The 25,594-nt window shown below is 44.4% G+C and overlaps 1 protein-coding gene across 1 annotated transcript in view; it reads right to left on the reverse strand.

Annotated features, from left to right (window-relative positions):
- The window catches only part of kank2.L (KN motif and ankyrin repeat domains 2 L homeolog), a 38,139-nt gene extending 12,545 nt beyond the window's left edge, over window positions 1–25,594 (reverse strand). The window contains 1 exon segment of the mRNA NM_001086871.1: window positions 25,506–25,594. The gene's annotated coding sequence lies outside the window, so the exon portion shown is untranslated.

Below are 25,594 nucleotides of genomic sequence, written 5' to 3' on the forward strand. Positions count from 1 at the left end.
CCTCAGTGACTTCTAATATCCTTATCATTTACAGTAGGGGGTACATTATTCCTTATAATACGAGTGATACTCAGAGTTCCCTGTATAACTCAGCCTGCAGCCTTATGCCTTTATATGGTCACAGAACAACCCCTCAGTGACTTCTAATATCCTTATCATTTACAGTAGGGGGTATATTATCCCTTATAATACATGAGTGATACTCAGAGTTCCCTGTATAACTCAGTCTGCAGCCTTGTGCCTTTATATGGTCACAGAACAACCCCTCAGTGACTTTTAATATCCTTATCATTTACAGTATTATTATGAATTCCCTAAGAACCCCTTTGCCAATAACCCGCCTGCATGTTTTTCTGGGTGCCATGCTGAGGTTGTGCCAACTTCCGGACAGGATATGGAGCTGAATTGTGAGAGTGTTGGACAAAGAATGGAATCCTTCCAATAAGAATCCTGTGTTGGCCCCCAGCTAAAGAGCATAAGGAGGGCCAATGTGAGGAAGAGGAGAACTGAGCAGCCTTTGCCCTTTATACCGTCCCAAGCTCTGCTGATGTGGCAGAACGAATGCTGAGCCCACACGCACACACACATGCCAAACCTACACAACGAGCCTTTTATTAACAGACACGGCAATGGGCTTTCCTGTCAATGTGGCCCTTTAGATTTGGTTTTTTAACCTTAAATTTGTTATAAAAGGAAAATATGTTTCTTGCAGACTAGAATGATATCTGATTGGATCGCACTGGGATATCCATTCAACTATGATGCTGCCATACTCCATATGATTACCCATCAGTCCCTGCCCTGGCAGAGCTTACACTCTAAGTTCCCCATCACATTCACTCCTGACCCTTGTCTATGTTTTGCCTAAATCACGTGTGGCTCTGGTGTAGGTCCGACTATGTACACACGCATTGAGAACAGAACTGTAGGAATGCTGCTTGCTATCTCTATGTGAGTGCGGCTATTCGCTGATACCAAGCTCTGTATATTTTGGGTGCCTTCCAACATCACAGAACATGCTTAAAGGGACAGCATACAGCCTAGTTATGTGACAGCTATCAAAGTTCTGGGAGACCCAAAGAAATGAATGGACGCTTGCTGCATTGTTTCATGAGTCAGAACCAGAGAACCTGAACATGTTTAATGAATGTATATTGGAATGCAGCTTGGAGTTACATTTCCCCTTTAAAATCTAACCTTAAATGTGAAAGGGACACAATATAATCCTGTATGTTCCCAGGGCCAGACTGGGCTGGTGGAACACTGGGAAAAACATGGTGGGCCCCTGGGCCTCGTCCTTGCTGACCCAGACACGATCCCTGCCTGCCCTCTGCCATCGATCTCATGATGCCTCTCTCCCCCAATTACAGTAAAAGTAAGTATAAGGTACATAGGGGGGAGGGGTTAAGGGCTGGCGGGTGACAGGGGGCCCCTAGAGTAGCATCCCCAGTGGGCCTCACACAACCCTAGTCCAACCTGAATGTCCCTCTGTTAGAACCCTGGGGGCTAAGAATGCTGGGAGTTGTAGTTTCCAGTAGTTATATAGGCTAGCCTTCCACCAAGATTCCAGTATGACTTAGGAGGATAATGTGGCATTTTGTGCTGCCATCAACACGGTCTTATAGAGAAGTGGGACTGGCAGTTGCTTTGCTTCGGACTCTCTGGCAGCTGCCAACCCCACTGTGCAACTCTGTCTTAGTCAACCTGGTGTTGCTCCTTACGGGGGTCCACAGTCCAGTAGCATCTCCCCTATTACACAACTGCTAGCTGCTATGAACGACGAGCAATCCCATCTGGTGGCACAAATACTCATTCAATTTATTTAATTCCACTCATTTCTGACTGGCCACGCCTCTCTCTGCACTGACCACACCCTCTTGAGTAGGCTCAGTCCACAATGGAGACTTACACAATTGCTGGAAACTGAAAGTGCTATAAGTAATAACTCCATAGAAACAAGGGGAAACAAAGCAAGACGCAACGTAACAGATCTCCTGCATTGTATTTGCATTAGATAAATATGAGGTAAAAATGCCCTTTAATGAGCAATAATTGTGCTCCGTGGAAATCAAGTGAGATGCTATCAGCAAACCATGAGACTATGGGAAATATATGTCACAGCAAGGTCTGCAATCGTGCGCTGCCATACTGCTGTCTCTTAACAAACACATTGATTTAAAGGCACTTTTGCCATTTAATTGCTCTGGTTTATAGGTAAAATCATTAACTCTAGTGAGGCTGAGGTGTATCCACCCCGGCACACCAAGGGTTAACCAAGTCATTTCTACTGACAGCCCCAGCAAGTAAATAATCGCATTGATACCCAATCTCCCTGTTCTGCCCACGCACCCAAAGATGCACTGGTGTTGCCAACGTATAAGGTACCAGCGGATCTGTATTCACTAGTTTTACACCCCAAATCTCCCCCTAACTGGCCTTCAGGCTGGGCCCCCTTAGCCCATAACAAGGTTACAGATATATAGAAAGATTGGGGTAACAGTCACCCTGCTATAGTTCCAGGGGTACCCAGGGTACAAATAAGCAGCTCTCACTCCAAATCTCCCCCTAACTGACCTTCAGACTGGGCCCCCTTAGCTCATAACAAGGTTACAGATATATAAAAACATTGGGAAACAGTCACCCTGCTATAGTTCCAGGGGTACCCAGGGTACAAATAATCACTCACCCCAAATCTCCCCCTAACTGACCTTCAGACTGGACCCCCTTAGCTCATAACAAGGTTACAGATATATAGAAACATTGGGGGTAACAGTCACCCTGCTATAGTTCCAGGGGTACCCAGGGCACAAATAAGCACTCACCCCAAATCTCCCCCTAACTGGCCTTCAGGCTGGGCCCCCTTAGCTCATAACAAGGTTACAGATATATAGAAACATTGGGGTGTCACCCTGCTATAGTTGCAGGGGTACCCAGGGTACAAATAAGCACTCACCCCAAATCTCCCCCTAACTGGCCTTCAGACTGGACCCCCTTAGCTCATAACAAGGTTACAGATATATAGAAACATTGGGGTGTCACCCTGCTATAGTTCCAGGGGTACCCAGGGTACAAATAAGCACTCACCCCAAATCTCCAACCTAACTGACCTTCAGACTGGGCCCCCTTAGCTCATAACAAGGTTACAGATATATAGAAACATTGGGGTAACACCCTGCTGGCCCTTGTCTACCACTTTGCTCTAGTAGAGAGACCCTGACTGTATATTAGAACATCAATGCAAATGTTTCTTCCCTGCAGGTCTTTTCCCCCCACAATCCTTTTTCTTTCTCCCTTCCCCATTTAAGGACAGTGTTCTCTCTATAAATAAACATTTCTACCAGTTCTGCTCACTGGCCGCTTCCTGCCTGACAAGCCTCACCCACAGCCACCCCCGTGGGAACTAATCGGGCCAGAGGGGACCAAGTCATACTTTAACAGCTGCTGCACCTCTCCTAAACTGACACTCAGGGGAACAACTGACAGCAAGAAATGGCTGTAGTCATAAACTACTGGTAACAAACACCACGGCTGTGTGGGTCGGGAATTCCCTCTCCCAACTTGCCCCTTCTCTCTGGAACCCACCCAGGCCGAGAACGAACTCAACCCACATTCAGCCCTTTCTCATGATGTCTGAGAGTAGTGGGTTCTCCGAGAGGGCAGGGTATGTAGGGAACCCTATGCAGGGGACATCCAACCCTCACACCCAACCCCTCACTGTGTGGATTTTGTCTTCATTAATACAACTCTATAGTAGATATAGGGAGGGGTTATATGGAGCAATAGGAGGAGTTATAGGGAGGGGTTATATGGAGCAATAGGAGGAGTTATAGGGAGGGGTTATATGGAGCAATAGGAGGAGTATAGGAGGGTTATATGGAGCAATAGGAGAGTTATAGGGAGGGTTATATGGAGCAATAGGAGGATTATAGGGAGGGTTATATGGAGCAATAGGAGGAGTTATAGGAGGAGTTATATGGAGAAATAGGAGGAGTTATAGGGAGGGTTATATGGAGCAATAGGAGGAGTTATAGGGAGGGTTATATGGAGCAATAGGAGGAGTTATAGGGAGGAGTTATATGGAGAAATAGGAGGAGTTATAGGGAGGGTTATATGGAGCAATAGGAGGAGTTATAGGGAGGGTTATATGGAGCAATAGGAGGAGTTATAGGGAGGGGTTATATGGAGCAATAGGAGGAGTTATAGTAAGGGTTATATGGAGCAATAGGAGGAGTTATAGGGAGGGTTATATGGAACAGTAGGAGGAGTTATAGGGAGGGGTTATATGGAGCAATAGGAGGAGTTATAGGGAGGGGTTATATGGAGCAATAGGAGGAGTTATAGGGAGGGTTATATGGAGCAATAGGAGGAGTTATAGGGAGGGGTTATATGGAGCAATAGGAGGAGTTATAGGGAGGGGTTATATGGAGCAATAGCAGGAGTTATAGGGAGTGTTATTTGGAGCAATAGGAGGAGTTATAGTAAGGGTTATATGGAGCAATAGGAGGAGTTATAGGGAGGGTTATATGGAACAGTAGGAGGAGTTAGAGGGAGGGGTTATATGGAGCAATAGGAGGAGTTATAGGGAGGGGTTATATGGAGCAATAGGAGGAGTTAAATGGATGGGTTATATGGAGCAATAGGAGGAGTTAGAGGGAGGGTTATATGGAGCAATAGGAGGAGTTATAGGGAGGGTTATATGGAGCAATAGGAGGAGTTATAGGGAGGTTATATGGAGCATAGGAGGAGTTATAGGGAGGTTATATGGAGCAATAGGAGGAGTTATAGGGAGGGTTTATGGAGCAATAGGAGGAGTTATAGGGAGGAGTTATATGGAGCAATAGGAGGAGTTATAGGGAGGGGTTATATGGAGCAATAGGAGGAGTTATAGGGAGGGGTTATATGGAGCAATAGCAGGAGTTATAGGGAGGGTTATTTGGAGCAATAGGAGGAGTTATAGGGAGGGTTATTTGGAGCAATAGGAGGAGTTATTGGGGGCTTATATGGAGCAATAGGGGTTATATAAAGCTTATTGGGCAAAGGGTTAAATATAGGGAAAGGTTATATAGAGCAACAGAACTCCATATACAACTCCACCCAAAATAGTTTTTTTGATAATAAATGAAAATATAATTACAAGCAATATATACTATAAAGGGGAACAACAGTGAAAATGATAATTTAATATAAACTCCTCTCATGAAATTAAGAAATTTTCAAAATACATACCTCCCAACATTTTAAAAATGGAAAGAGGGATAAAAATTTGTGCCGTGCACACTCCCATTTTATGGCCACGCCCCCTAATTACCACGTCCATTTTACAAAATTTGGAAGGTTATAAAACTTTGAACACATTTCTGGGAGTTTTAGTGCCATGTTTTATGTCATAACAGTTTTGCTAATGAAGGTGAATTGCCCTTTAAGCTGCTATTCTCATTTCTCCCAAGCGACCTGCTTATCTGTAATAGTTACAATGGTATCTTTACTTATCTTAAATTGTTACAAAAGTATCCAAGTACAGCTGCTGAATGTTCTGGGCTCTCTGCCAAAAAGCCTCTAATTTTAATTACATTTCAGAAACTTTTTCTGGCATCAGTTCAGGAGATCAAAGAGAAAGTCGAGACATTTCAGTAAATAAACTAGGACTGCTGTCAAAATCGGGACGGTCCGGCAGAAATGAGACAGTTGGGAGGTATGAAAATATAAACAATTATCAGTAACGTAACTAGAGGGGGACGGGCCCTTGTGCGGGATGCGCAGCCGAGACCAACGCCCCCCTCCGTACGAGATTTTTGGCCCGCATTTCAGTGGCACGCAAGCTTCCGGGGGGCCCTGAGGGGGTGCAGGCCCTGGCCCGCTCGCGCCCCCTGCTTCCCCGGCAGTTCCGCCACTGACTATTATACAATTATATATGTTGTGCCATTTTGGAAATAATTCAGAAAGTTACTCTTCCCTGTCCCCCTCTTAGAAATCTGTCTCTCTTCATGCAGGAGTATTAGTTATATTGGTGTATTAGTGAGTTCACTCAAATAACTGACTCCAGCACAAATCTTACATCTACAGAGACAGTACTTCCGTCACAGTCAGATATTATATTAGACTGAGCTGTAATGCATTGTTTGGGCAATGGGAGCGCCCCCTCAAAGGATGTTTTAGAGACCTAACTGTCCCTCAAAGGATGTTTCACCTAACTGGGGATGCACCGAATCCACTATTTTGGATTCGCCCCAACCTCCGAATCCTTCGTGAAAGATTTAGCCGAATACCGAACCGAATCCGAACCCTAATTTGCATAGGGATGGGAAAACATTTTTTACTTCCTTGTTTTCAGACAAAAAGTCACACAATTTCCCTCCCCGCCCCTAATTTGCATATACAAATTCGGATTCGGTTCGGCTGGGCACAAGGATTCGGCCGAATCCGAATCCTGCTGAATAAGGCAGAATTCTGGCCGAATCCCGAACCGATTCCTGGATTCGGTGCATCCCTACACCTAACTGCCAATCAAATTTTGACTCCGACTCCATCAAGAGAGAATGAAGGGCGGCAGACGGTTCACAATTTTCAACTGATTATATTTAGAACGTTTCTTATTTCGCTAAGCTGAAGCTTATGTGACATTGCCCAATATTCTTCACCATAGTTCCCCCTTTAACATTCATTCAACATTGATATTTACATATAAAACTAGTAAGAATACAAAATGAATGTATTCTGGGAAGTTGCTCAAAACGACACAAAGGTTCTTGAGTGTAGATTCCTTTAAAGGGGTTGTTCAGTTTTAAATTAATGTTTAGTAGGATGTAAATACTGATATTCTGAGACAATTTGGAATTGGTTTTCATTTTTTATTATTTATGGTTTTTGAGTTATTTAACTTATTATTTTCTCTAGTTTGCACTTTCAGCAATTTGTTGCCAGGGTCCACATTACCCTAGCAACAATGCATTGATTTGAATAAGAGACTGGAATATGAATAGGAGAGGCCTGAATAGAAAGATGAGTAATAAAAAGTAGCAGTAACAATTAGGGATGCACTGAATCCAGGATTCGGTTCGGGATTCTGCCTTTTTCAGCAGGATTTGGATTCGGCTGAATCCTTCTGCCCGACCCGAACTGAATCGGAATCCTAATTTGCATATGCAAATTCAGGGCAGGGGGGAAATCATGTGACTTTTTGTCCCAAAACAAAGAAATTAAAAATGTTTTCATCTTCCCACTCCTAATGTGCATATGCAAATTAAAATTCGGATTTGGTTTGGTTCTTTGGTTTGGTTCTTTGACGAAGGATTCGGGGGTTCGGCTGAATCCAAAAAATATTAGCGCCCCTAATAATACAATTGTAACTTTACAGAGCATTTATATGGGGTCAGTGACCCCCATTTGAAAGCTAGAAAGAATCAGAAGAAATAGGCAAATCATTTAAAAACTATAAAAAAAAAATAATGAAGACCAATTAAAAAGTTGCTTAGAATTGTCCATTTTATAACACACTAAAAATGAACTGGATGGTGAAGCATCCCTTTAAGAATGCAGGGTCCCCATGCCAAAGTGAGTGACAGAAAGCAGACCCTCCTCCCCCTCCCACTGGCGGCAGATTAGAGCAGGGAATGGGGAGTTCAGGGGGAACTACATGAAATTGGCCATTTCAACACCAGGGAGCAGCCAGAGCCCTCTCTCCTCTCAGACACATTCCAGGCATGGGCGGGATTCCTCAGGCCCCAGAAACTCGGCACTGCAGGGGATGGGTAACCAGTAACTCAACACATCAGCCAAAATATACAGAACCTGGGAACGCTGGGGGGCCCGGGAGGAATTGGGGGCCCAGAAGAGCATTGCCTAAAATGATATGAAATTTAGGGGGTCCTGAACAAATGTTGAACCACACTGGGGACCAGAACCCAAATAAATAAATAAATAAATATATAATAGATGTCCTATTGTAAATGTAGGGAAAGGTTCCCTCTGGTTTGTGGGTGAAACAAGGCAACCCCCATGCGGCTGCAGTTATTATTAGAGACATGTGTAGCACACAGCAAGGCATGGAAATATCCACAGCACAAAGGACCATTTATTAGTGTAATGCCCCGTGCAGATGTGTGACAGAGGGATAGTGAGGGGCAGAGGGGGGGAAGAGGGGCAGCCCAGGGGATGGGGAGCACACACTCACTCACACACTCACACACTCACACACTCACACACTCACACACTCACACACTCACTCACACACTCACACTCACACACTCACACACACACACACACACACACACACACTCACACACTCACACACACACACACACTCACACACTCACACACTCACTCACACACTCACACACTCACACACTCACACACTCACACACTCACTCACACACTCACACACTCACACACTCACACACACACACACTCACACACTCACACACTCACACACTCACTCACACACTCACTCACACACTCACTCACACACTCACACACTCACACACACACTCACACACTCACACACACACACACACACACACTCACACACTCACACACTCACACTCACACACACACACTCACACACTCACACACTCACACTCACACACACACTCACTCACACACTCACACACTCACTCACACACTCACACACTCACACACTCACACACACACACACTCACACACTCACACACTCACACACTCACACACTCACACACTCACACACACACTCACACACTCACACACTCACACACTCACACACACACACACTCACACACTCACACACTCACACACTCACTCACACACTCACACACACACTCACACACACAGTCACACACTCACACACTCACTCACACACAGTCACACACTCACACACTCACACACTCACTCACACACAGTCACACACTCACACACTCACACACACAGTCACACACAGTCACACACACACACACTCACTCAAACACTCTCACACTCACACACTCACACACACTCACTCACACACTCTCACACTCACACACTTACACACTCGTTTGGGGTCAGCCTCTCTACTATCTTTATAGCCCACACCACAGAGATAATACCTCATTCCGGGCCTCGGTGAAGCTTACAATCTAAGGCCCCTATATATATATCTATTTGAGGAAATGCGAGGTACGATACATAATTACTTATGCCTCCCCCCTGCAAACCTCCAGTTAACTAGTTCAGGTGCTAAAGTGAATAATTCACTTTAGCACCTGAACTAGTTAACTGGAGGTTTGCAGGGGGGAGGCATAAGTAATTATGTATCGTACCTCGCATTTCCTCAAATAGATATATATGTTTGCTACAATTGTTATAATTAACTTGCGGGTGCACCGTTACTTTGTTTCAATTTTGGTACTCTGATAACTATAATCTAAGGCCCCTAACAGATTCCCATTCACTAGGGGCAGAAATTAGGGGCCTGTTAGTTTTTGGGAGAACATATGGGGTATATTTATCAAATAGTGAAGTTAGAGACGCCACAGTCCTCTACAGTGAATTTCCACTACTTTCCATTCATTTCTATGTGATTTTGAAAGGTGTTTTTATCAAAGGATGAACTTTCACTTTCACCCACTGATAAATATTCTTTTACAAATCCCATAGAAATGAACGGAGAATGGCGGAAATTCACTCTAGAGGACTGTGGTGATCTCTAACTTCACTCTTTAATAAATATACCTCCATAGACTCCTTGCAGGGAGTCCCCCCGGCTGGAATCAAACCCAGGACCCCAGAACTGCCATACAGCAATGCTCCACTTGAAAGGACCAGAGAGATCATTCATTTATCCTCAGATTCCACTGAGCACAGGGCAAAGTATCTAAAGATCCATTTGGTATCACTGCCGAGTTGTCTGACCCAAAAAGCAGCTACACCGCTAACCTCTTTCCCCAATTCATGATAAGCACCTAAAGCTGGCCAAACACCGGAAACCCAGGCCCCTTCAGAACAAGTTGGCTTATTTGCTGATGTACGTATGCCACTGACCCAACGGATATCTGGGTGAATATTGGCCAGTAGTGATGGGTGAATTTATTTGCCAGGCATGGATTTGCGGCAAATTTCTGCACTTCGCCGACTGCGAAGGATTATTTTACGAAACTGCTGTGAAAATTTGCTGTGGAAAAATTTGCTGCCACAAAAAAATTGTTGCCAGTCCTAATTGTCGCATGTCAAAATTATTTTGACACTCATTGATTTTAATGCATTTCAAAAATTTGTTGCCGTTTTGCGAATTTTTTCGTAGTTTTTCGGTTCGCTCAGCACTATTGGGCAGATTCTGTTGGACGAGGAGTTGGCACATCATCCCTTGTCCGACATGGCTCTGTAGGAGATGCGACTATTAGCCTGTTAGCCTGATTTGGCCCAGCACAGACTTCCTTGTACAGTAGTGATGTGTGGGCTTGGCCAGAAATCTGCAGGCGAGTTCGGCCCAACTCCTGCACCAAATCTTCGGGTCACGGGCGGCACCTGTTATCCAGAAAACATGGGACCTGGGGTTTTCCGGATAACAGATCTTTTCTTAATTTGGATCTTAATACCTTAAGTCTACTAGAAAATCATTTAAACATAAAATAAAGCCAATAGGCTGGTTTTGCCTCCAATAAGGATTAATTATATCTAGGGATGCACCGAATCCACTATTTTGGATTCGGTCGAACCCCCGAATCCTTTACGAAGGATTCGGCCGAATACCAAACCAAATCCTAATTTGCATATGCAAATTAGGGTGAGAAGGGAAAAACATTATTATTACAGAGAAAAAGGGAATCAATTAAAAAAATCTGTATTATTTGAATAAAATGGAGTCTATGGGAGACGGCCTTTCCGTAATTCGGAGCATTCTGGATAACAGGATCCCATAACATTCCACAATTCATTGGCCTTAGGAATTGAGTGAGCCCCGACATCACTGCTCACAGCGAGTTTAAAGGTCCAGTTTAACTAGTAAGTGTCAGTCTGGGAAGCAAGGCCTTCCTGGTGGGTGTCACTGGCCCATCTGGCGGGTACAGCTGTAGCCAATGGGAACGCTGCAGGGCACTTTTTTCCCACAGTGCTTAAAGGGGTGGTTCACCTTTACATTATCTTTTAATATGTTATCATTCAGCTAATTCTAAGCCACTTTTCACTTTTTTATAGTTTTTGAATTATTTGTCTTCTTCTTCTGACTCTTCCCAGCTTTTTCAATGGGGAGGTCACTGACCACATATGAAAAAAACATGCTCTGTAAGACTACAAATGTATTGTTATTGCAACAATTCCAGTCTCTTATTCAAATCAATGCATGGTTGCTAGGGGAATTTTGACCCTAGCAACCAGATTGCTGAAATTGCAAACTGGAGAGCTGCTGAATAAAAAGCTAAATAACTCGAAAACCACAAATAATAAAAAATGAAAACCAATTGCAAATTGTCTCAGAATATCACTCTCTACATCCTACTAATTTAAATGTGAACAACCACTTTAAGAGCAGCCTGTGGTTTCCATTAAAGCAAATGGCAGGCTGCATGGCCAGGTTTGGGCACTTTGTTGGCAGAGAATATGCCCCATGTGCTACGAGTCTTATAGTTTCTTCTGGAACAATATTGTTTGTATCAGGGCAGGCATCCAAGCTCTTACACCTGAGATAAGGAATCCTAGCACTGAAAACAAACTATGGCCACAAACAAATACACACACTCGGAGTCGTGTCTGACAGTGCAGTGCACCCTGGCACCCCTATTATAAATGACTCAATTGTAACAGTGACAGAGAGTTATAAGCAGCCCTGGGAACATTTCAGTTCTCCTGGGTTACAGAGTGAGACAAAAACAAGAAGAGATTTATGAATCAGATCAATACTTCCATGCAGATGGTCAGTCTTAAAGGAGAACTAAAGTCTAACTAAAGAAGTAGCTAGAAATGTTGTACATGATGTTTTGTGCTTCTGTACCAGCCCAAGGCAACCACAGTCATTTAGCAGTAAAGATCTGTGTCTCCAAAGATGCCCCAGTAGCTCCCCATCTTCTTTTCTGCTGATTCACTGCACATGCTCTGTGCTGCTGTCACTTACTGAGCTTAGGGACCCACTCACAATATACAGTACACATAGAATAGAAATGTCACAATATAAGGCTGATTAGTAATTAATACAGATAATTACTACATGGCAGCACAGAAACCAGTGCAATTAGCATCAGAATTTAATAATTAGCCCTGTAGCATCAGCTTATATTACAGGGGAAGCTCATTTTCTGCTGGATAATTAGTGACGAGCCCTAAGCTTAGCTTCTCAACAGCCAATCAGAGCCCACTGAGCATGTGAGTGTCACAGACACTTTCCAAGATGGTGACCCCCTGTGACAAGTTTGAAGTCCTGGATCATTGCTGCTATTGACAAGCTGAAACTTTAGGCTGGTGCAATAAGTTCACTATATAAAATATGCCATTTTTAGCCATATTCATTGTTAGGGTTTAGTTCTCCTTTAAATAAACATTCATTTTCAAAGGGACAAAGAGTCAAAGCCAAGAACTGTCCCTGGAGCGGGGGACTCTGAGACTCTATACAGGTCATGCCCAACAAGGAAGACCTTGGAACGCTAGTAGTGCCACAGACCCCATAGAAGACGCTGTACCTTTAATGGTGGAAGGATCCTCAGGTAGAAGTCTATGGAGTTTCAGCAATACTCATTCATCTGCCTGAATCCCGGTGTCCTGTATCTCCAGTTATTTAACGTAATAACTTTGAAGTCCTTTTGCTGCCTCCTAATCTCTCAGCAGCTCCAACAGACTCACCAGCTGTCTCTGTGTTTTGCTTCTAGGCCTAAAGCTCTCAGCCAATGGGCACATCCCATGCACAAATGAGTCTTATTTGTCTCTTACAGCACAGGGCCAGGGGTCTATGGAGCGCAGCACTTGGCACTAGGGTCCGGCTGATGAAGGTAAAGGGATGGAGTGGCCCTAAGGAGAGCCTCGGGCTGTTCCCATGTGGATTAGCCGGGGAGGGCTGTGGGGGGAACATATGTCAGACACATTTGCCCCTAGAGTAATTGGAGAGGTGACGTGAGGCTGGAGGAGCAGACGGATCCCTAAGGCAGTGCCGTTGATGAGAGATAATCTCCCTCCTGTGCTCACATATGGAACAGGGGCCCGGCCATACGCAAACAATCTGGGGGCCCCACTACCTTCTGTGCAGCTTTTTATGAACAGGTGTTGTCCAAATCTCAGGCATGGGCTTATCTCTACATATACACACTCATGCACTCTATCACTACTCTATCACTACTCTATCACTACTCTATCACTACTCTATAACTACTCTAGCACTACTCTAGCACTACTCTAGCACTACTCTAGCACTACTCTATCACTACTCTATCACTACTCTATCACTACTCTATCACTACTCTATAACTACTCTATAACTACTCTATAACTACTCTATCACTACTCTATCACTACTCTTTAACTACTCTATCACTACTCTTTAACTACTCTAGCACTACTCTATAACTACTCTATCACTACTCTTTAACTACTCTATCACTACTCTAGCACTACTCTATCACTACTCTTTAACTACTCTATCACTACTCTAGCACTACTCTATCACTACTCTATCACTACTCTATAACTACTCTATCACTACTCTATAACTACTCTATAACTACTCTATCACTACTCTATCACTACGCTATCACTACTCTATCACTACTCTTTAACTACTCTATCACTACTCTTTAACTACTCTAGCACTACTCTTTAACTACTCTATCACTACTCTAGCACTACTCTATCACTACTCTATCACTACTCTTTAACTACTCTAGCACTACTCTATAACTACTCTATCACTACGCTATCACTACTCTATCACTACTCTTTAACTACTCTATCACTACTCTTTAACTACTCTATCACTACTCTAGCACTACTCTATCACTACTCTATCACTACTCTATCACTACTCTATAACTACTCTATCACTACTCTATCACTACTCTATCACTACGCTATCACTACTCTATCACTACTCTTTAACTACTCTATCACTACTCTTTAACTACTCTAGCACTACTCGATCACTACGCTATCACTACTCTATCACTACTCTATCACTACTCTTTAACTACTCTATCACTACTCTTTAACTACTCTATCACTACTCTTTAACTACTCCATCACTACTCTATAACTACTCTATCACTATTCTATCACTACTCTATAACCACTCTATTACTATTCTATAACTACTCTATCACTATTCTATCACTACTCTATCACTACTCTAGCACTACTCTAGCACTACTCTAGCACTACTCCATCACTACTCCATTACTACTCTGGGCACATGTACCAGTTATACTACTGTTATATACTCCCACCAGTGATACACCCATGCACTGTCTTGCACCCTCACCCAATTCATATACACACCCTGCACTGCACCCTCACCCCTCTCAGCACCTATACACGCCCTGCTCTGTACCCTCTCCCTACTCAGCACATATACACACCCTGCTCTGCTCCCTCATACACACTTGCGGCTCTGCTATAGGCACATGCTGAGTACTTAGTGAGTTAATCTAGTGACATAACAAGAGAAGGGCGCTGTGGGTCATCAGACGCAAGGAGTGTGCGGAACAATGTGCTGCGCTGCTGCCTCTCTCCTTATTTGGGATCTCTGTGTTTTTATGAACAAGGACGTGGAATGCAGAGCGAATGCAAAGGCCCCAGATGTCTCTGGAATATTACACTAACACACACATGACAATGCCGTACACTAACACACACACTGTATTCCTGATGTACACTAACACACACACTGTATTCCTGATGTACACTAACACACACACTGTATTCCTGATGTACACTAACACACACACTGTATTCCTGATGTACACTAACACACCCTGCAGATAAGCTGAGCTACTAAGGAAGGAGGGGTCTAGTTCTGCAACATCTTCCCCCATTACACTCTCCCTGGGTCAGTGGTGTGAGGCCAGACCCCCGTGCAGATCCCACTGATGACAGACTGGGAGGGGGGCAGCCGGGTAACCTGAGCTTCTCCTACAGACAAACAGCTGGAGACTGTCTGGTACCCAGGGAGGAGAGCAGCCCAAAAGCCAAGAGAAGAGGGATGGGCAACATGTGACCCTCAGGCTCTTTTTCAACTAAAACTCACAACACTCAACTTTTCTCAGCAATTCCCAGCATCCCCTAAAAGTTTCCATTTGCAGTTGAACTACACACCAGCGTAACTACATGATGCCCTGCCCAGGTGCAAAACTTGCTCTCAGCACCCCTACACCCCATCATGTGTGTACCCACAAATCCGCATTGCCATGTACAGTGTCTAACAAGCCCCGCACCCCCTGCACCCCTGGTAATTGCACCTATGGAACTACATTCAGCATTGAGGTGCTTCACTCAGTAACCCAACACTGCAGTTACCAGCCACTAATCTTCCCCTTCCTCTGGGAATTGATTGCATTCCTATTGCTCCAGCACAGCCCTGTCTGACACATGTGGAAATCATTCCCCCCACGCTACTCCCAGCAGCCATACAATAATGCACTTGTGTTGTTTAAAACTCACACTGACCCCCAGCAATCAGCACCTTTGCCCGTAAAGAACTACAACTCCCACAATCCCACCACCCATTCCCCAGCATTATTTTGCCTTTCTACTGGATCCATTTTTTGGAAAAATCAAACTTATGTCCATTATCATGTCTCTACCATGGCTCCCCCCCCTTCCACAGCACTGCCCCCTATAGCTCAGACACAGGTATTACATATGAAAGATGCTGTAAACAAGGGGAAGTGTCCTGCAGGGAGGTGGCGTCACTACTCATATCTCCACTGTGATATCTGCACATAAACATGCTGAGCTCATATTCATGGCTGACTACTCCTTCCACTAATACTGCACTTATACCAACAAGGCTTTGCAACTTGTTTTAGAATAAAGGGGACAATAGTATCTGGGAAGGGAGTGTGACTGCGGGATAGCAGGTATAGTAGGGAGAGATGGTGTCTATAGTAACAGTGGGATAATAGTCTCTGGGAAGGGACTGTGACTGTGGGATAGCAGGTATAGTAGGGAGAGATGCTGCCTATAGTAACAGTGGATAATAGTCTCTGGGAAGGGAGTGTGACTGCGGGATAGCAGGTATAGTAGGGAGAGATGGTGCCTATAGTAACAGTGGATAATAGTCTCTGGGAAGGGAGTGTGACTGTGGGATAGCAGGTATAGTAGGGAGAGATGGTGCCTATAGTAACAGTGGGATAATAGTCTCTGGGAAGGGAGTGTGACTGTGGGATAGCAGGTATAGTAGGGAGAGATGGTGCCTATAGTAACAGTGGATAATAGTCTCTGGGAAGGGAGTGTGACTGCGGGATAGCAGGTATAGTAGGGAGAGATGGTGCCTATAGTAACAGTGGATAATAGTCTCTGGGAAGGGAGTGTGACTGTGGGATAGCAGGTATAGTAGGGAGAGATGGTGCCTATAGTAACAGTGGGATAATAGTCTCTGGGAAGGGAGTGTGACTGTGGGATAGCAGGTATAGTAGGGAGAGATGGTGCCTATAGTAACAGTGGATAATAGTCTCTGGGAAGGGAGTGTGACTGTGGGATAACAGGTATAGTAGGGAGAGATGGTGCCTATAGTAACAGTGGATAATAGTCTCTGGGAAGGGAGTGTGACTGTGGGATAGCAGGTATAGTAGGGAGAGATGGTGCCTATAGTAACAGTGGGATAATAGTCTCTGGGAAGGGAGTGTGACTGTGGGATAGCAGGTATAGTAGGGAGAGATGGTGCCTATAGTAACAGTGGATAATAGTCTCTGGGAAGGGAGTGTGACTGTGGATAACAGGTATAGTAGGGAGAGATGGTGCCTATAGTAACAGTGGATAATAGTCTCTGGGAAGGGAGTGTGACTGTGGGATAGCAGGTATAGTAGGGAGAGATGGTGCCTATAGTAACAGTGGATAATAGTCTCTGGGAAGGGAGTGTGACTGTGGGATAGCAGGTATAGTAGGGAGAGATGGTGCCTATAGTAACAGTGGGATAATAGTCTCTGGGAAGGGAGTGTGACTATGGGATAGCAGGTATAAGTAGGGAGAGATGGTGCCTATAGTAACAGTGGGATAATAGTCTCTGGGAAGGGAGTGTGACTGTGGGATAGCAGGTATAGTAGGGAGAGATGGTGCCTATAGTAAACAGTGGATAATAGTCTCTGGGAAGGGAGTGTGACTGTGGGATAGCAGGTATAGTAGGGAAGAGATGGTGCCTATAGTAACAGTGGATAATAGTCTCTGGGAAGGGAGTGTGACTGTGGGATAGCAGGTATAGTAGGGAGAGATGGTGCCTATAGTAACAGTGGGATAATAGTCTCTGGGAAGGGAGTGTGGCTGTGGGATAGCAGGTATAGTAGGGAGAGATGGTGCTATAGTAACAGTGGGATAATAGTCTCTGGGAAGGGAGTGTGACTGTGGATAGCAGGTATAGTAGGGAGAGATGGTGCCTATAGTAACAGTGGATAATAGTCTCTGGGAAGGGAGTGTGACTGTGGGATAGCAGGTATAGTAGGGAGAGATGGTGCCTATAGTAACAGTGGATAATAGTCTCTGGGAAGGGAGTGTGACTGTGGGATAGCAGGTATAGTAGGGAGAGATGGTGTCTATAGTAACAGTGGGATAATAGTCTCTGGGAAGGGAGTGTGGCTGTGAGATAGCAGGTATAGTAGGGAGAGAAGGTGCCTATAGTAGGAGTGTGGCCTATGGGCTGGGACGTAGTAAATGAACAGCCGGATCATCATTATCATTATGGTCAGTGTCAGGCTGTCAGTGCCACTGTCTAATCTCTTGCCCAGTGATACTCCACCCCTTCTGTATGCGACTTCTACTCTCACATTCTCCCTCTTCATTGTCTTCTCCACCTCCTTTACTTCTCTCTCCCTTCACACTTTCTCAGCAGTCTCAGCGTGTGACTCACTTATTCCCATCTAGAAAAACATACATGGGGGGGGGAGCAGACCCCTCATCACCGTTCCTGCTGTACATGGGAGACCTGATCTCAAATGTCACAATATGATAGTCCAGTTCTAACAGCCACAAAAACTATGACCCAAAAACTCTTGAGTGGTCCACCCTTTGTGTAGAGTGACAGGCAGATGCCATTGTAGTGACTGGGGGGAGACATGTAATGAAGTGAAGTCCAGGGCAGTTACCTGGGGTGGGGCAGCACCTTTATGGGGGGTCCTGACACTTCACCTGAACCACAGGAAACATTTATTTGGGGAAAGATAATGAAGAGAAAATAAACATTTGGTGTCGGCGTTTGCCACAGGCATTAGCCTAATTGCTCCCAGGCACATTCCTGCTCTGTGTTTATACTATTGGGGCCCCTGCTGCACTTATGGGGCCGGCCCTTCCCCGGGAGTTTGCTGAATCCCACAGGGGGATTGGGAAGCTTTGGGTTTCCCTTCCTCCCGCCAGGCTGCTTGTCCCATGTCTATGAATGCACCTTGGGAAGAATAATAAGGATTTATATGAGCAACTAGCCCTATGCGACTTCGACAACTTGTACCGGAAAATACCATTAGAAATAAACAAAACCGGTACTAAAGTCACAAGCTGAAATCTATTTTCCCTCTGATTAAAACAGGCTCAACGGGAACGAAATACACATTACATGGAAAATGGGCCATGGCGGTTTAATAGCTTTAAAGGGGAACTTAACTCATGCCCAATACAAGGAAATATAATTCTAAGCAGCTTCCCAGTATACAGTCATATTACATTTCCACTGCAGTATGCACTATGTGTCTATCCCTGTTGCACTGCTGGTTCTGACTGGTCCTGAAATGTAGCAGAATAATAATTACAGGGGACGTGAAGCAGAACCCATGGCTGTAGTGGGGCCCCCTTATATGTGAGCTTGTGCTGGGCCCTGACATCTTCTGTAGTTTGGGGCCTGGGGATTCAAGGTAACACATTGCAGTGTCAGCGCTGGTTCTATCCTGTATCAATGAAGTTGTCTTGGAGCAGCAGTGACAATTAAGTGTTTAAATCACCAGCCACCCCCCCCCCAAGTACATAATATAGAAATAATTGCAGCTAAGGGGCAGCACCAATGCAAGTCATACTGAAGAGCTGACAATCTAACTTAATCTTATTAACTCTATGGAGGGATTTGTACCCAATATTCTCCATTTCTTATTGATTTTAATGCCCCTCTGCTTCCCCTCCTCATCTTCTCTCTCCTTCCCTCCTCATCTGTCTCCCTCTCTATTCCCAGTATCTGATTTCTTCTTCCTTCAACAAATTATGTTTTCTTTCTAAACTTCTCCCCACCTTGTTTTCTTCACCCCACCCCATCTGTCTCCTTTCCTTTTTCTCAGCCCTTTCTTTCCATCACCCTCCCTGTCTCTCTCTCTCACCCTCTCTCTCTCTCTCTCGCTCTCTCTCGTTCTGTCTGTTCTCCATCTCTCGGGCTCATTAAACAGGGTGGAGAGTTCTAGTGTTCTGGCTGCAACTGTGATCCCAGCATCTGCGTCCCACATGTTCCTTCACTAACAAGTGTTATCTACCTGCTCTCATAGTGATCTGCCCCCAAATGCCTTATTGTCCCTGTAACTCCTTATTCCGCTAACCCCTCCCCTGAGCCCCTTATTGTCCCTGTAACTCCTTATTCCACTAACCCTCCCCTGAGCCCTTATTGTCCCTGTAACTCCTTATTCCACTAACCCCTCCCCTGAGCTCTTATTGTCCCTGTAACTCCTTATCCTAACCCCTTCCCTGAGCCCCTTATTGTCCCTGTAACTCCTTATTTCACTAACCCCTCCCTGAGCCCCTTATTGTCCCTGTAACTCCTTATTCCACTAACCCCTCCCCTGAGCCCCTATTGTCCCTGTAACTCCTTATTCCACTAACCCCTCCCCTGAGCCCCTTATTGTCCCTGTAACTCCTTATTCCGCTAACCCCTCCCCCTGAGCCCCTTATTGTCCCTCCTTATTCCACTAACCCCTCCCTGAGCCCCTTATTGTCCCTGTAACTCCTTATTCCACTAACCCCTCCCCTGAGCCCTTATTGTCCCTGTAACTCCCCTGTAACTCCTTATTCCACTAACCCCTCCCCTGAGTCCCCTTATTGTCCCTCTCCTTATTCCACTAAACCCCTCCCCTGAGCCCCTTATTGTCCCTGTAACTCCTTATTCCACTAACCCCTCCCCTGAGCTCCTTATTGTCCCTGTAACTCCTTATTCCACTAACCCCTCCCTGAGCCCTTATTGTCCCTGTAACTCCTTATTCACTAACCCCTCCCCTGAGCCCCTATTGTCCCTGTAACTCCTTATTCCACTAACCCCTCCCCTGAGCCCCTTATTGTCCCTGTAACTCCTTATTCCACTAACCCCTCCCCTGAGCCCCTTATTGTCCCTGTAACTCCTTATTCCACTAACCCCTCCCTGAGCCCTTATTGTCCCTGTAACTCCTATTCCACTAACCCTCCCCTGAGCCCCTTATTGTCCCTGTAACTCCTTATTCCACTAACCCCTCCCCTGAGCTCCTTATTGTCCCTGTAACTCCTTATTCACTAACCCTCCCCTGAGCCCTTAAGAGCCCCTTATTGTCCCTGTAACTCCTTATTCCACTAACCCCTCCCTGAGCCCCTTATTGTCCCTGTAACTCCTTATTCCACTAACCCCTCCCCTGACCCCTTATTGTCCCTGTAACTCCTTATTCCACTAACCCCTCCCCTGAGCCCCTTATTGTCCCTGTAACTGTAACTCCTAACCCCTCCCCTGAGGTCCCTGTAACTCCTTATTCCACTAACCCCTCCCCTGAGCCCCTTATTGTCCCTGTAACTCCTTATTCCACTAACCCCTCCCCTGAGCCCCTTATTGGAGGTCCCTGTATGTCCCTGTAACTCCTTATTCCACAACCCCTCCCCTGAGCCCCTTATTGTCCCTGTAACTCCTTATTCCACTAACCCGGCTCCTTATTGAGCTCCCTGGCAACTCCTTATTGAGGAAGGTCCCCCCTCCTGTAGTAAGGTATCCTTATTGCAGCCCCTTATTGTCCCTGTAACTGAGCCCCTAAACTCCTTATTCCACTAACCCCTCCCCTGAGCCCTTATTGTCCCTCCTTATTTGAGCTGTAAATAATTTCCTCAGTAACCCTTAATGTACCCCCTACTGTAAATGATAAGGATATTAGAAGTCACTGAGGGGTTGTTCTGTGACCATATAAAGGCACAAGGCTACAGGCTGAGTTATACAGGGAACTCTGAGTATCACTCATGTATTATAAGGGATAATGTACCCCCTACTGTAAATGATAAGGATATTAGAAGTCACTGAAGGGTTGTTCTGTGACCATATAAAGGCACAAGGCTGCAGGCTGAGTTATACAGGGAACTCTGAGTATCACTCATGTATTATAAGGGATAATGTACCCCCTACTGTAAATGATAAGGATATTAGAAGTCACTGAGGGGTTGTTCTGTGACCATATAAAGGCACAAGGCTGCAGGCTGAGTTATACAGGGAACTCTGAGTATCACTCATGTATTATAAGGGATAATGTACCCCCTACTGTAAATGATAAGGATATTAGAAGTCACTGAGGGGTTGTTCTGTGACCATATAAAGGCACAAGGCTGCAGGCTGAGTTATACAGGGAACTCTGAGTATCACTCATGTATTATAAGGGATAATGTACCCCCTACTGTAAATGATAAGGATATTAGAAGTCACTGAGGGGTTGTTCTGTGACCATATAAAGGCACAAGGCTGCAGGCTGAGTTATACAGGGAACTCTGAGTATCACTCATGTATTATAAGGGATAATGTACCCCCTACTGTAAATGATAAGGATATGAGAAGTCACTGAGGGGTTGTTCTGTGACCATATAAAGGCACAAGGCTGCAGGCTGAGTTATACAGGGAACTCTGAGTATCACTCATGTATTATAAGGGATAATGTACCCCCTACTGTAAATGATAAGGATATTAGAAGTCACTGAGGGGTTGTTCTGTGACCATATAAAGGCACAAGGCTGCAGGCTGAGTTATACAGGGAACTCTGAGTATCACTCATGTATTATAAGGGATAATGTACCCCCTACTGTAAATGATAAGGATATTAGAAGTCACTGAGGGGTTGTTCTGTGACCATATAAAGGCACAAGGCTGCAGGCTGAGTTATACAGGGAACTCTGAGTATCACTCATGTATTATAAGGGATAATGTACCCCCTACTGTAAATGATAAGGATATTAGAAGTCACTGAGGGGTTGTTCTGTGACCATATAAAGGCACAAGGCTGCAGGCTGAGTTATACAGGGAACTCTGAGTATCACTCATGTATTATAAGGGATAATGTACCCCCTACTGTAAATGATAAGGATATTAGAAGTCACTGAGGGGTTGTTCTGTGACCATATAAAGGCACAAGGCTGCAGGCTGAGTTATACAGGGAACTCTGAGTATCACTCATGTATTATAAAGGATAATGTACCCCCTACTGTAAATGATAAGGATATTAGAAGTCACTGAGGGGTTGTTCTGTGACCATATAAAGGCACAAGGCTGCAGGCTGAGTTATACAGGGAACTCTGAGTATCACTCATGTATTATAAGGGATAATGTACCCCTACTGTAAATGATATAGCAAATAATATATATCCTATTGTAAAATATAACAATATAAGTCAAAGAGGACTTCTATGAATTGTATGCTGTTATACAGGTCATGCTACATTATTTATTATGATACACAAGTTTCAGGGAGTTGTGTGACATCACTAAGCATATAACTTACAGGATAATTATGATTCTTGTTTATTATAAAGTAATAATGTATCCCTTATTGTAAAAATAGAAGCATATTAGAAGGACTGCTAATATCCTTTCATTTTACAGCAGAACATTCTTGCCTATATATCTGTCACTCTCTGACATCACAGACTGGCAAATATCAGATCTCTTCTACTCCATTCTCTACTGGCAAAGCAAAACAGATTTCTACAAATGTAATTTCAGTGTGCGTTGGGGGATAACTTTCACACCTTAGGGCTCCCACATTTAAGGTGGACACCAAATTCTAGAAAGGCACATTTAGTAAGGCCACACCCACTTTAATGTCATTAAGACCAATAAAAGCAGCAGGCCTTAAAGGGGTGGTTCACCTTTAAGTAAACTTTTAGTATGTTATATAATGACTAATTTTAAGCAACTTTTATATCAGCTTTAAATTTTTTTAATAGTTTTTTAATTGTGTGCCTTTTTCTGACTCTCAAATAGGGGTCACTGACCCCATCTAAAAACAAATGCTCTGTAAGGCTACAAATGTATTGTTACTGCTACTTTTTACTACTCATCTTTCTATTCAGTCCCTCTCCTATTCATATTCCAGTCTCTTATTCAAACCAATGAATTGCCGTTAGGGTAATTTGAACCTTAGCAACCAGATTGCTGAAATTTCTGTAGAGCTGCTGAATAAAAAGCTAAATAACTCAAAAACCACAAATAATAAAAAATGAAAACCAATTGCAAATTGTCTCAGAATATCACTCTCTACATCATACTACAAGTTAAAGGAGAACTAAAGCCTAACTAAAGAAGTAGCTAGAAATGTGGTACATGATGTTTTGTGCTTCTGTACCAGCCCAAGGCAATCACAGCCGTTTAGCAGTAAAGATCGGTGTCTCCAAAGATGCCCCAGTAGCTCCCCATCTTCTTTCACACATGCTCTGTGCTGCTGTCACTTACTGAGCTTAGGGAGCCACTCACAATATACAGTACACATAGAATAGAAATGTCACAATATAAGGCTGATTAGTAATTAATACAGATAATTACTACATGGCAGCACAGAAACCAGTGCAATTAGCATCAGAATTTAATAATCAGCAAACCTGTAGCATCAGCTTATATTACAGGGGAAGCTCATTTTCTGCTGGATAATTAGTGACGAGCCCTAAGCTTAGCTTCTCAAAGCCAATCAGAGCCCACTGTGAGTGTCACAGACACTTTCCAAGATGGTGACCCCCTGTGACAAGTTTGAAGTCCTGGATCATTGCTGCCATTGACAAGCTAAAACTTTAGCCTCGTGCAATAAGTTCACTATATAATATATGGTATTTCTAGCCATATTCATTTTAGGGTTTAGCTCTCCTTTAATTCAAAGGTAAGCAACCCCTTTAAACGGGAGTGAAACTCGGATTTAGTATGGGGGTTCCAATCCCTTAGGTCCAGTAGTATAAAGCAAGCAATTTCACTAGGGGGGGTATAGCAAATTGCCACCCCTCCAATGAATTTAGTGGCATTCTCCTTTAAAGTTAACCCATTATTTGTTATATTTACATGTTTCTGATAGAAAAGGGGGACACAAACTGTCAGGACAACAGGATGTATTTGAAAGAACCAACCAAAAAGTATTGCCCACCCCTACAATAAATCTGCCTACTTGCACCAACACTTACATGGAGCACAGGCAAAGAAGTGGGGCCCCTGTGTCCCCCAGAAAGAGAGCCATTAGGGCCACTTCCCCCTCAGCCCATGTGTGTTGCTGCTTGCCCAGGGTGGGACGCTCACAGCCCAGTGGGGAAATCTGGAATCCATAAACCTTCTGGCAGATACTCTGGGAGGGGGGCAGGGAATTCCTCTCCCACATTTACCACTAAAACCCAAGAACCAATCACACGGGCTCCGTCTATCCCTCCGCAACTCCCAGGCAACTCTGTGGTCACTTATTCTGAGATTTTTTTTTTTGTTTTGATTTTATTGACTGATGGGAAAGATTCGCTAAATACAAAAAAAAAACGAATCAAATAATGATCGTTAGCTATTTAGATGCAATCAACACTAAAGCCAAGGTGGGGGTTGCTGATTTTTTTAGAGGTGGGGTGTCCACACTGCGACAGTCGTCTGACTACAACTCCCAGCATGCCCCCGAGCAGATGTTTCCGACAACTCCCAGCAGTACTAGGAGTTTAGCCAGCTGGGGGTGCAGAAGGCAATTACACAGCCACACAGTTTGTTGAGGTTGAATAAGAATGTGATTAATAAATACAACCCTTCTCTCACATACAAGTCCTACATTGGGGAGAAATGGGAACTGCCAGTGCAGATTTTAGGAGCATTAAAGCCAAGCTGTGAATATAGAAATACTGTCCACATCGCTGTTCCCCTCTTTTTGGGGTTCTTAAGAAAGTTGGGGTGTTGCTGTGTAAGAAGAAAGAAGTGGGGGCCATTAGCCAGAGTGTTGTGCATTAGTGATACAATAGTGATACATTAGTGATACAATAGTGATACAATAGTGATACAATAGTGATACATTAGTGATACATTAGTGATACAGGCGCACATCTGCTTATAATTAGTGCACTCTCCACCTCTCCATCCTCTGCAGCCGGGGACTGGGAAACGGTTAACCCCCTTCTCACTTATTTGGGTACCATGGGGTGCCCCTAGTTATACAAATAGATATCAGTAGAAATAAGTAAATATAAGGACTTACCCAAAGGTTTCTGCGCTAAATCCCTGCTGCCTCGTCCTCCTCTTTCTCTCTCTCTCTCTCCACATCCACATTCACTCCGCTCCCAAAAC

This window comes from Xenopus laevis, chromosome 3L (genome assembly GCF_017654675.1).
Source record: "Xenopus laevis strain J_2021 chromosome 3L, Xenopus_laevis_v10.1, whole genome shotgun sequence".
NCBI classification, from domain to species: Eukaryota; Metazoa; Chordata; class Amphibia; order Anura; family Pipidae; genus Xenopus; species Xenopus laevis.